The sequence below is a fragment of the Hyperolius riggenbachi genome, chromosome 10 (genome assembly GCF_040937935.1).
Source record: "Hyperolius riggenbachi isolate aHypRig1 chromosome 10, aHypRig1.pri, whole genome shotgun sequence".
Classification (NCBI taxonomy): Eukaryota; Metazoa; Chordata; class Amphibia; order Anura; family Hyperoliidae; genus Hyperolius; species Hyperolius riggenbachi.
Window position 1 is genome coordinate 103,589,915 of NC_090655.1, and position 12,047 is coordinate 103,601,961.

Below are 12,047 nucleotides of genomic sequence, written 5' to 3' on the forward strand. Positions count from 1 at the left end.
GATGGGCCTCGAGCCGTTGTAGTCACCCGATGGGCCTCGAGCCGTTGTAGTCACCCGATGGGCTTCGAGCCGTTGTAGTCACCCGATGGGCTTCGAGCCGTTGTAGTCCCCCTATTGTTAGTCCCCTGATTGGCTGCTTACCATGTCAGTCCCCTGACGTAAGGCCGCCCATTGGGGGACTGACATGGCAAGCAGCCTGTCGAGTGACAAGCACAGGAGGCGGACCACGGCAAGCTGGGTTCTTGCCGTTGTAGTCCCCCGATGGGCCTCGAGCCGTTGTAGTCCCCCGATGGGCCTCGAGCCGTTGTAGTCCCCCGATGGGCCTCGAGCCGTTGTAGTCCCCCGATGGGCCTCGAGCCGTTGTAGTCCCCCGATGGGCCTCGAGCCGTTGTAGTCCCCCGATGGGCTTCGAGCCGTTGTAGTCCCCCTGTTGTTGTTAGTCCCCTGATTGGTTGCTTACCATGTCAGTCCCCCGATGTAAGGCCGCCCATTGAGGGACTGACAAGGCAAGCAGCCCGCCGAGTGACAAGCACAGGAGGCGGACCACGGCTAGCTGGGTTCTTGCCGTTGTAGTCCCCCGATGGGCCTCGAGCCGTTGTAGTCCCCCGATGGGCCTCGAGCCGTTGTAGTCCCCCGATGGGCCTCGAGCCGTTGTAGTCCCCCGATGGGCCTCGAGCCGTTGTAGTCCCCCGATGGGCCTCGAGCCGTTGTAGTCCCCCGATGGGCCTCGAGCCGTTGTAGTCCCCCGATGGGCCTCGAGCCGTTGTAGTCCCCCGATGGGCCTCGAGCCGTTGTAGTCCCCCGATGGGCCTCGAGCCGTTGTAGTCCCCCGATGGGCCTCGAGCCGTTGTAGTCCCCCGATGGGCCTCGAGCCGTTGTAGTCCCCCGATGGGCCTCGAGCCGTTGTAGTCCCCCTGTTGTCAGTCCCCTGATTGGCTGCTTACCATGTCAGTCCCCCGATGTAAGGCCGCCCATTGAGGGACTGACAAGGCAAGCAGCCCGTCGAGTGACAAGCACAGGAGGCGGACCTCGGCAAGCTGGGTTCTTGCCGTTGTAGTCACCCGATGGGCCTCGAGCCGTTGTAGTCACCCGATGGGCCTCGAGCCGTTGTAGTCACCCGATGGGCCTCGAGCCGTTGTAGTCACCCGATGGGCCTCGAGCCGTTGTAGTCACCCGATGGGCCTCGAGCCGTTGTAGTCACCCGATGGGCCTCGAGCCGTTGTAGTCACCCGATGGGCCTCGACCTGTTGTAGTCCCCCGATGGGCCTCGAGCCGTTGTAGTCCCCCGATGGGCCTCGAGATGTAGGTAAGTACCTTTTTTTCATTTTTGGGACGCAGGTGCGGGCTGCTCTTCCCGGCGCTGGCCAAGGTTGGGGGGATCGCCTGCACCTCCCAGCCTCCCCCTCTGGGATGCTGCTGTGGTTTCTGGCACCCCGGTTATATGGGACCATTGGGACCACGGCAAGCTGGGTTTTTGCCGTTGTAGTCACCCGATGGGCCTCAAACCGTTGTAGTCCCCCGATGGGCCTCGAGCCGTTGCAGTCCCCCGATGGGCCTCGAGCCGTTGTAGTCCCCCGATGGGCCTCGAGCCGTTGTAGTCCCTCGATGGGCCTCGAGCCGTTGTAGTCCCCCGATGGGCCTCGAGCCGTTGTAGTCCCCCGATGGGTCTCTAGCCGTTGTAGTCCTCCGATGGGCCTCTAGCCGTTGTAGTCCCCCGATGGGCTTCGAGCCGTTGTAGTCCCCCTGTTGTCAGTCCCCTGATTGGCTGCTTACCATGTCAGTCCCCCGATGTAAGGCCGCCCATTGAGGGACTGACAAGGCAAGCAGCCCGTCGAGTGACAAGCACAGGAGGCGGACCACGGCAAGCTGGGTTTTTGCCGTTGTAGTCACCCGATGGGCCTCGAGCCGTTGTAGTCCCCCGATGGGCCTCGAGCCGTTGTAGTTCCTCGATGGGCCTCGAGCCGTTGTAGTACCCCGATGGGCCTCGAGCCGTTGTAGTACCCCGATGGGCCTCTAGCCGTTGTAGTACCCCGATGGGCCTCTAGCCGTTGTAGTACCCCGATGGGCCTCTAGCCGTTGTAGTCACCGATGGGCCTCTAGCCGTTGTAGTCACCGATGGGCCTCTAGCCGTTGTAGTCACCGATGGGCCTCTAGCCGTTGTAGTCCTCCGATGGGCCTCGAGCCGTTGAAGTCACCCGATGGGCCTCTACCCGTTGAAGTCACCCGATGGGCCTCTACCCGTTGTAGTCCCCCGATGGGCTTCGAGCCGTTGTAGTCCCCCTGTTGTTGTCAGTCCCCTGATTGGCTGCTTACCATGTCAGTCCCCCGATGTAAGGCCGCCCATTGAGGGACTGACAAGGCAAGCAGCCCGTTGAGTGACAAGCACAGGAGGCGGACCACGGCAAGCTGGGTTTTTGCCGTTGTAGTCACCCGATGGGCCTCAAACCGTTGTAGTCACCCGATGGGCCTCGAGCCGTTGTAGTCCCCCGATGGGCCTCGAGCCGATGTAGTCCCCCGATGGGCCTCGAGCCGTTGCAGTCCCCCGATGGGCCTCGAGCCGTTGTAGTCCCCCGATGGGCCTCGAGCCGTTGTAGTCCCCCGATGGGCCTCGAGCCGTTGTAGTCCCCCGATGGGCCTCGAGCCGTTGTAGTCACCGATGGGCCTCGAGCCGTTGTAGTCCTCCGATGGGCCTCTAGCCGTTGTAGTCCCCCGATGGGCTTCGAGCCGTTGTAGTCCCCCTGTTGTCAGTCCCCTGATTGGCTGCTTACCATGTCAGTCCCCCGATGTAAGGCCGCCCATTGAGGGACTGACAAGGCAAGCAGCCCGTCGAGTGACAAGCACAGGAGGCGGACCACGGCAAGCTGGGTTTTTGCCGTTGTAGTCAGCCGATGGGCCTCGAGCCGTTGTAGTCACCCGATGGGCCTCGAGCCGTTGTAGTCCCCCGATGGGCCTTGAGCCGATGTAGTCCCCCGATGGGCCTCGAGCCGTTGTAGTTCCTCAATGGGCCTCGAGCCGTTGTAGTTCCTCAATGGGCCTCGAGCCGTTGTAGTACCCCGATGGGCCTCTAGCCGTTGTAGTCCCCCGATGGGCCTCTAGCCGTTGTAGTCACCGATGGGCCTCTAGCCGTTGTAGTCCCCCGATGGGCCTCTAGCCGTTGTAGTCCTCCGATGGGCCTCGAGCCGTTGAAGTCACCCGATGGGCCTCTACCCATTGTAGTCCCCCGATGGGCTTCGAGCCGTTGTAGTCCCCCTGTTGTCAGTCCCCTGATTGGCTGCTTACCATGTCAGTCCCCCGATGTAAGGCCGCCCATTGAGAGACTAACAAGGCAAGCAGCCCGTCGAGTGACAAGCACAGGAGGCAGACCACGGCAAGCTGGGTTTTTGCCGTTGTAGTCCCCCGATGGGCCTCGAACCGTTGTAGTCCCCCGATGGGCCTCGAACCGTTGTAGTCCCCCGATGGGCCTCGAACCGTTGTAGTCCCCCGATGGGCCTCGAGCCGTTGTAGTCCCCCGATGGGCCTCGAGCCGTTGTAGTCCCCCGATGGGCCTCGAGCCGTTGTAGTCCCCCGATGGGCCTCGAGCCGTTGTAGTCCCCCGATGGGCCTCGAGCCGTTGTAGTCCCCCAATGGGCCTCGAGCCGTTGTAGTCCCCCGATGGGCCTCGAGCCGTTGTAGTCCCCCGATGGGCCTCGAGCCGTTGTAGTCCCCCGATGGGCCTCGAGCCGTTGTAGTCCCTGATGGGCCTCGAGCCGTTGTAGTCCCCGATGGGCCTCGAGCCGTTGTAGTCCCCGATGGGCCTCGAGCCGTTGTAGTCACCGATGGGCCTCTAGCCGTTGTAGTCCTCCGATGGGCCTCGAGCCGTTGTAGTCCTCCGATGGGCCTCGAGCCGTTGTAGTCCCCCGATGAGCCTCGAGCCGTTGAAGTCACCCGATGGGCCTCTAGCCGTTGTAGTCCCCCGATGGGCTTCGAGCCGTTGTAGTCCCCCTGTTGTTGTCAGTCCCCTGATTGGCTGCTTACCATGTCAGTCCCCCGATGTAAGGCCGCCCATTGAGGGACTGACAAGGCAAGCAGCCCGTCGAGTGACAAGCACAGGAGGCGGACCACGGCAAGCTGGGTTCTTGCCGTTGTAGTCACCCGATGGACCTCAAGCCGTTGTAGTCACCCGATGGACCTCGAGCCGTTGTAGTCCCCCGATGGGCCTCGAGCCGTTGTAGTCCCCCGATGGGCCTCGAGCCGTTGTAGTCCCCCGATGGGCCTCGAGCCGTTGTAGTCCCCCGATGGGCCTCGAGCCGTTGTAGTCCCCCGATGGGCCTCGAGCCGTTGTAGTCACACGATGGGCCTCGAGCCGTTGTAGTCACCCGATGGGCCTCGAGCCGTTGTAGTCACCCGATGGGCCTCGAGCCGTTGTAGTCACCCGATGGGCTTCGAGCCGTTGTAGTCCCCCTATTGTTAGTCCCGATTGGCTGCTTACCATGTCAGTCCCCCGACGTAAGGCCGCCCATTGAGGGACTGACAAGGCACGCAGCCCGTCGAGTGACAAGCACAGGAGGGGGACCATGGCTAGCTGGGTTCTTGCCGTTGTAGTCCCCCGATGGGCCTCGAGCCGTTGTAGTCCCCCGATGGGCCTCGAGCCGTTGTAGTCCCCCGATGGGCCTCGAGCCGTTGTAGTCCCCCGATGGGCCTCGAGCCGTTGTAGTCCCCCGATGGGCCTCGAGCCGTTGTAGTCCCCCGATGGGCCTCGAGCCGTTGTAGTCCCCCGATGGGCCTCGAGCCGTTGTAGTCCCCCGATGGGCCTCGAGCCGTTGTAGTCCCCCGATGGGTCTCGAGCCGTTGTAGTCCCCCGATGGGTCTCGAGCCGTTGTAGTCCCCCGATGGGCCTCGAGCCGTTGTAGTCCCCCGATGGGCCTCGAGCCGTTGTAGTCCCCCGATGGGCCTCGAGCCGTTGTAGTCCCCTGATGGGCTTCGAGCCGTTGTAGTCCCCCTGTTGTCAGTCCCCTGATTGGCTGCTTACCATGTCAGTCCCCCGATGTAAGGCCGCCCATTGAGGGACTGACAAGGCAAGCAGCCCGTCGAGTGACAAGCACAGGAGGCAGACCACGGCAAGCTGGGTTTTTGCCGTTGTAGTCCCCCGATGGGCCTCGAACCGTTGTAGTCCCCCGATGGGCCTCGAACCGTTGTAGTCCCCCGATGGGCCTCGAGCCGTTGTAGTCCCCCGATGGGCCTCGAGCCGTTGTAGTCCCCCGATGGGCCTCGAGATGTAGGTAAGTACCTGTTTTTCATTTTTGGGACGCAGGTGTGGGCTGCTCTTCCCGGCGCTGGCCAAGGTTGGGGGGATCGCCTGCACCTCCCAGCCTCCCCCTCTGGGATGCTGCTGTTGTTTCCGGCACCCCGGTTGTATGGGAGCATTGGGAAGCCTCCCCGTGGCGCTCCTGGATAGTGCTAATGTAGCATGAACTAATTCCCTGATGGGCCTCGAGCCGTTGTAGTCCCCCGATGGGCCTCGAGCCGTTGTAGTCCCCCGATGGGCCTCGAGCCGTTGTAGTCCCCCGATGGGCCTCGAGCCGTTGTAGTCCCCCGATGGGCCTCGAGCCGTTGTAGTCCCCCGATGGGCCTCGAGCCGTTGTAGTCCCCCGATGGGCCTCGAGCCGTTGTAGTCCCCCGATGGGCCTCTAGCCGTTGTAGTCCCCCGATGGGCCTCGAGCCGTTGTAGTCCCCCGATGGGCCTCGAGCCGTTGTAGTCCCCCGATGGGCCTCGAGCCGTTGTAGTCCCCCGATGGGCCTCGAGCCGTTGTAGTCCCCCGATGGGCCTCTAGCCTTTGTAGTCACCCGATGGGCCTCGAGCCGTTGTAGTCATTCGATGGGCTTCGAGCCGTTGTAGTCCCCCTGTTGTTGTCAGTCCCCTGATTGGCTGCTTACCATGTCAGTCCCCCGACGTAAGGCCGCCCATTGGGGGACTGACAAGGCAAGCAGCCCGTCGAGTGACAAGCACAGGAGGCGGACCACGGCAAGCTGGGTTCTTGCCGTTGTAGTCACCCGATGGGCCTCTAGCCGTTGTAGTCCCCCAATGGGCTCGAGCCGTTGTAGTCCCCCGATGGGCCTCGAGCCGTTGTAGTCCCCCGATGGGCCTCGAGCCGTTGCAGTCCCCCGATGGGCCTCGAGCCGTTGTAGTCCCCCGATGGGCCTCGAGCCGATGTAGTCCCCCGATGGGCCTCGAGCCGTTGCAGTCCCCCGATGGGCCTCGAGCCGTTGCAGTCCCCCGATGGGCCTCGAGCCGTTGCAGTCCCCCGATGGGCCTCGAGCCGTTGTAGTCCCCCGATGGGCCTCGAGCCGTTGTAGTCCCCCGATGGGCCTCGAGCCGTTGTATTCCCCCGATGGGCCTCTAGCCGTTGTAGTCCTCCGATGGGCCTCTAGCCGTTGTAGTCCCCCGATGGGCTTCGAGCCGTTGTAGTCCCCCTGTTGTCAGTCCCCTGATTGGCTGCTTACCATGTCAGTCCCCCGATGTAAGGCCGCCCATTGAGGGACTCACAAGGCAAGCAGCCCGTCGAGTGACAAGCACAGGAGGCGGACCACGGCAAGCTGGGTTCTTGCCGTTGTAGTCACCCGATGGGCCTCTAGCCGTTGTAGTCCCCCGATGGGCCTCGAGCCGTTGTAGTCCCCCGATGGGCCTCGAGCCGATGTAGTCCCCCGATGGGCCTCGAGCCGTTGTAGTCCCCCGATGGGCCTCGAGCCGTTGTAGTCCCCCGATGGGCCTCGAACCGTTGTAGTCCCCCGATGGGCCTCGAGCCGTTGTAGTCCCCCGATGGGCCTCTAGCCGTTGTAGTCCTCCGATGGGCCTCTAGCCGTTGTAGTCCCCCGATGGGCTTCGAGCCGTTGTAGTCCCCCTGTTGTCAGTCCCCTGATTGGCTGCTTACCATGTCAGTCCCCCGATGTAAGGCCGCCCATTGAGGGACTGACAAGGCAAGCAGCCCGTCGAGTGACAAGCACAGGAGGCGGACCACGGCAAGCTGGGTTTTTGCCGTTGTAGTCACCCGATGGGCCTCGAGCCGTTGTAGTCACCCGATGGGCCTCGAGCCGTTGTAGTCCCCCGATGGGCCTCGAGCCGTTGTAGTTCCTCGATGGGCCTCGAGCCGTTGTAGTACCCCGATGGGCCTCTAGCCGTTGTAGTACCCCGATGGGCCTCTAGCCGTTGTAGTCACCGATGGGCCTCTAGCCGTTGTAGTCCCCCAATGGGCCTCTAGCCGTTGTAGTCCTCCGATGGGCCTCGAGCCGTTGAAGTCACCCGATGGGCCTCTACCTGTTGTAGTCCCCCGATGGGCTTCGAGCCGTTGTAGTCCCCCTGTTGTCAGTCCCCTGATTGGCTGCTTACCATGTCAGTCCCCCGATGTAAGGCCGCCCATTGAGGGACTGACAAGGCAAGCTGCCCGTCGAGTGACAAGCAAAGGAGGCGGACCACGGCAAGCTGGGTTTTTGCCATTGTAGTCACCCGATGGGCCTCAAACCGTTGTAGTCACCCGATGGGCCTCGAGCCGTTGTAGTCCCCCGATGGGCCTCGAGCCGATGTAGTCCCCCGATGGGCCTCGAGCCGATGTAGTCCCCCGATGGGCCTCGAGCCGTTGTAGTCCCCCGATGGGCCTCGAGCCGTTGTAGTCCCCCGATGGGCCTCGAGCCGTTGTAGTCCCCCGATGGGCCTCTAGCCGTTGTAGTCACCGATGGGCCTCTAGCCGTTGTAGTCCCCCGATGGGCCTCTAGCCGTTGTAGTCCCTCGATGGGCCTCTAGCCGTTGTAGTCCCCCGATGGGCCTCTAGCCGTTGTAGTCCCCCGATGGGCCTCTAGCCGTTGTAGTCCCCCGATGGGCTTCGAGCCGTTGTAGTCCCCCTGTTGTCAGTCCCCTGATTGGCTGCTTACCATGTCAGTCCCCCGATGTAAGGCCGCCCATTGAGGGACTGACAAGGCAAGCAGCCCGTTGAGTGACAAGCACAGGAGGCGGACCACGGCAAGCTGGGTTTTTGCCGTTGTAGTCACCCGATGGGCCTCGAGCCGTTGTAGTCACCCGATGGGCCTCGAGCCGTTGTAGTCCCCCGATGGGCCTCGAGCCGATGTAGTCCCCCCGATGGGCCTCGAGCCGTTGTAGTTCCTCGATGGGCCTCTAGCCGTTGTAGTACCCCGATGGGCCTCTAGCCGTTGTAGTCCCCCGATGGGCCTCTAGCCGTTGTAGTCCCCCATAGGCCTCTAGCCGTTGTAGTCCCCCGATGGGCCTCTAGCCGTTGTAGTCCTCCGATGGGCCTCTAGCCGTTGTAGTCCTCCGATGGGCCTCGAGCCGTTGAAGTCACCCGATGGGCCTCTACCCATTGTAGTCCCCCGATGGGCTTCGAGCCGTTGTAGTCCCCTTGTTGTTGTCAGTCCCCTGATTGGCTGCTTACCATGTCAGTCCCCCGATGTAAGGCCGCCCATTGAGGGACTCACAAGGGAAGCAGCCCGTCGAGTGACAAGCACAGGAGGCGGACCACGGCAAGCTGGTTTCTTGCCGTTGTAGTCACCCGATGGGCCTCTAGCCGTTGTAGTCCCCCGATGGGCCTCGAGCCGTTGTAGTCCCCCGATGGGCCTCGAGCCGTTGTAGTCCCCCGATGGGCCTCGAGCCGTTGTAGTCCCCCGATGGGCCTCGAGCCGTTGTAGTCCCCCGATGGGCCTCGAGCCGTTGTAGTCCCCCGATGGGCCTCGAACCGTTGTAGTCCCCCGATGGGCCTCGAGCCGTTGTAGTCCCCCGATGGGCCTCTAGCCGTTGTAGTCCTCCGATGGGCCTCTAGCCGTTGTAGTCCCCTGATGGGCTTCGAGCCGTTGTAGTCCCCCTGTTGTCAGTCCCCTGATTGGCTGCTTACCATGTCAGTCCCCCGATGTAAGGCCGCCCATTGAGGGACTGACAAGGCAAGCAGCCCGTCGAGTGACAAGCACAGGAGGCGGACCACGGCAAGCTGGGTTTTTGCCGTTGTAGTCACCCGATGGGCCTCGAGCCGTTGTAGTCACCCGATGGGCCTCGAGCCGTTGTAGTCCCCCGATGGGCCTCGAGCCGTTGTAGTTCCTCGATGGGCCTCGAGCCGTTGTAGTACCCCGATGGGCCTCTAGCCGTTGTAGTACCCCGATGGGCCTCTAGCCGTTGTAGTCACCGATGGGCCTCTAGCCGTTGTAGTCCCCCAATGGGCCTCTAGCCGTTGTAGTCCTCCGATGGACCTCGAGCCGTTGAAGTCACCCGATGGGCCTCTACCTGTTGTAGTCCCCCGATGGGCTTCGAGCCGTTGTAGTCCCCCTGTTGTCAGTCCCCTGATAGGCTGCTTACCATGTCAGTCCCCCGATGTAAGGCCGCCCATTGAGGGACTGACAAGGCAAGCAGCCCGTCGAGTGACAAGCAAAGGAGGCGGACCACGGCAAGCTGGGTTTTTGCCATTGTAGTCACCCGATGGGCCTCAAACCGTTGTAGTCACCCGATGGGCCTCGAGCCGTTGTAGTCACCCGATGGGCCTCGAGCCGTTGTAGTCCCCCGATGGGCCTCTAGCCGTTGTAGTCCTCCGATGGGCCTCTAGCCGTTGTAGTCCCCCGATGGGCTTCGAGCCGTTGTAGTCCCCCTGTTGTCAGTCCCCTGATTGGCTGCTTACCATGTCAGTCCCCCGATGTAAGGCCGCCCATTGAGGGACTGACAAGGCAAGCAGCCCGTCGAGTGACAAGCACAGGAGGCAGACCACGGCAAGCTGGGTTCTTGCCGTTGTAGTCCCCCGATGGGCCTCGAACCGTTGTAGTCCCCCAATGGGCCTCGAGCCGTTGTAGTCCCCCGATGGGCCTCGAGCCGTTGTAGTCCCCCGATGGGCCTCGAGCCGTTGTAGTCCCCCGATGGGCCTCGAGCCGTTGTAGTCCCCCGATGGGCCTCGAGCCGTTGTAGTCCCCCGATGGGCCTCGAGCCGTTGAAGTCACCCGATGGGCCTCTAGCCGTTGTAGTCCCCCGATGGGCCTCGAGCCGTTGTAGTCCCCCGATGGGCCTCGAGCCGTTGTAGTCCCCCGATGGGCCTCTAGCCGTTGTAGTCACCGATGGGCCTCTAGCCGTTGTAGTCCCCCGATGGGCCTCTAGCCGTTGTAGTCCCCCGATGGGCCTCTAGCCGTTGTAGTCCCCCGATGGGCTTCGAGCCGTTGTAGTCCCCCTGTTGTCAGTCCCCTGATTGGCTGCTTACCATGTCAGTCCCCCGATGTAAGGCCGCCCATTGAGGGACTGACAAGGCAAGCAGCCCGTTGAGTGACAAGCACAGGAGGCGGACCACGGCAAGCTGGGTTTTTGCCGTTGTAGTCACCCGATGGGCCTCGAGCCGTTGTAGTCACCCGATGGGCCTCGAGCCGTTGTAGTCACCCGATGGGCCTCGAGCCATTGTAGTCCCCCGATGGGCCTCGAGCCGATGTAGTCCCCCGATGGGCCTCGAGCCGTTGTAGTTCCTCGATGGGCCTCGAGCCGTTGTAGTACCCCGATGGGCCTCTAGCCGTTGTAGTCCCCCGATGGGCCTCTAGCCGTTGTAGTCCCCCATGGGCCTCTAGCCGTTGTAGTCCCCCGATGGGCCTCTAGCCGTTGTAGTCCCCCGATGGGCCTCTAGCCGTTGTAGTCCTCCGATGGGCCTCGAGCCGTTGAAGTCACCCGATGGGCCTCTACCCATTGTAGTCCCCCGATGGGCTTTGAGCCGTTGTAGTCCCCCTGTTGTTGTCAGTCCCCTGATTGGCTGCTTACCATGTCAGTCCCCCGATGTAAGGCCGCCCATTGAGGGACTGACAAGGCAAGCAGCCCGTCGAGTGACAAGCACAGGAGGCAGACCACGGCAAGCTGGGTTCTTGCCGTTGTAGTCCCCCGATGGGCCTCAAACCGTTGTAGTCCCCCAATGGGCCTCGAGCCGTTGTAGTCCTCTGATGGGCCTCGAGCCGTTGTAGTCCCCCGATGGGCCTCGAGCCGATGTAGTCCCCCGATGGGCCTCGAGCCGTTGCAGTCCCCCGATGGGCCTCGAGCCGTTGTAGTCCCCCGATGGGCCTCGAGCCGTTGTAGTCCCCCGATGGGCCTCGAGCCGTTGTAGTCCCCCGATGGGCCTCGAGCCGTTGTAGTCCCCCGATGGGCCTCGAGCCGTTGTAGTCCCCCGATGGGCCTCGAGCCGTTGAAGTCACCCGATGGGCCTCTAGCCGTTGTAGTCCCCCGATGGGCTTCGAGACGTTGTAGTCCCCCTGTTGTTGTCAGTCCCCTGATTGGCTGCTTACCATGTCAGTCCCCCGATGTAAGGCCGCCCATTGAGGGACTGACAAGGCAAGCAGCCCGTCGAGTGACAAGCACAGGAGGCGGACCACGGCAAGCTGGGTTCTTGCCGTTGTAGTCCCCGATGGGCCTCGAGCCGTTGTAGTCCCCGATGGGCCTCGAGCCGTTGTAGTCCCCGATGGGCCTCGAGCCGTTGTAGTCACCAATGGGCCTCGAGCCGTTGTAGTCCCCCGATGGGCCTCGAGCCGTTGTAGTCCCCCGATTGGCCTCGAGCCGTTGCAGTCCCCCGATGGGCCTCGAGCCGTTGTAGTCCCCCGATGGGCCTCTAGCCGTTGTAGTCCCCCGATGGGCTTCGAGACGTTGTAGTCCCCCTGTTGTTGTCAGTCCCCTGATTGGCTGCTTACCATGTCAGTCCCCCGATGTAAGGCCGCCCATTGAGGGACTGACAAGGCAAGCAGCCCGTCGAGTGACAAGCACAGGAGGCGGACCACGGCAAGCTGGGTTCTTGCCGTTGTAGTCGCCGATGGGCCTAGAGCTGTTGTAGTCCCCGATGGGCCTCGAGCCGTTGTAGTCCCCGATGGGCCTCGAGCCGTTGTAGTCCCCGATGGGCCTCGAGCCGTTGTAGTCACCAATGGGCCTCTAGCCGTTGTAGTCCCCCGATGGGCCTCGAGCCGATGCAGTCCCCCGATGGGCCTCGAGCCGTTGTAGTCCCCCGATGGGCCTCGAGCCGTTGTAGTCCCCCGATGGGCCTCGAGCCGTTGTATTCCCCCGATGGGCCTCTAGC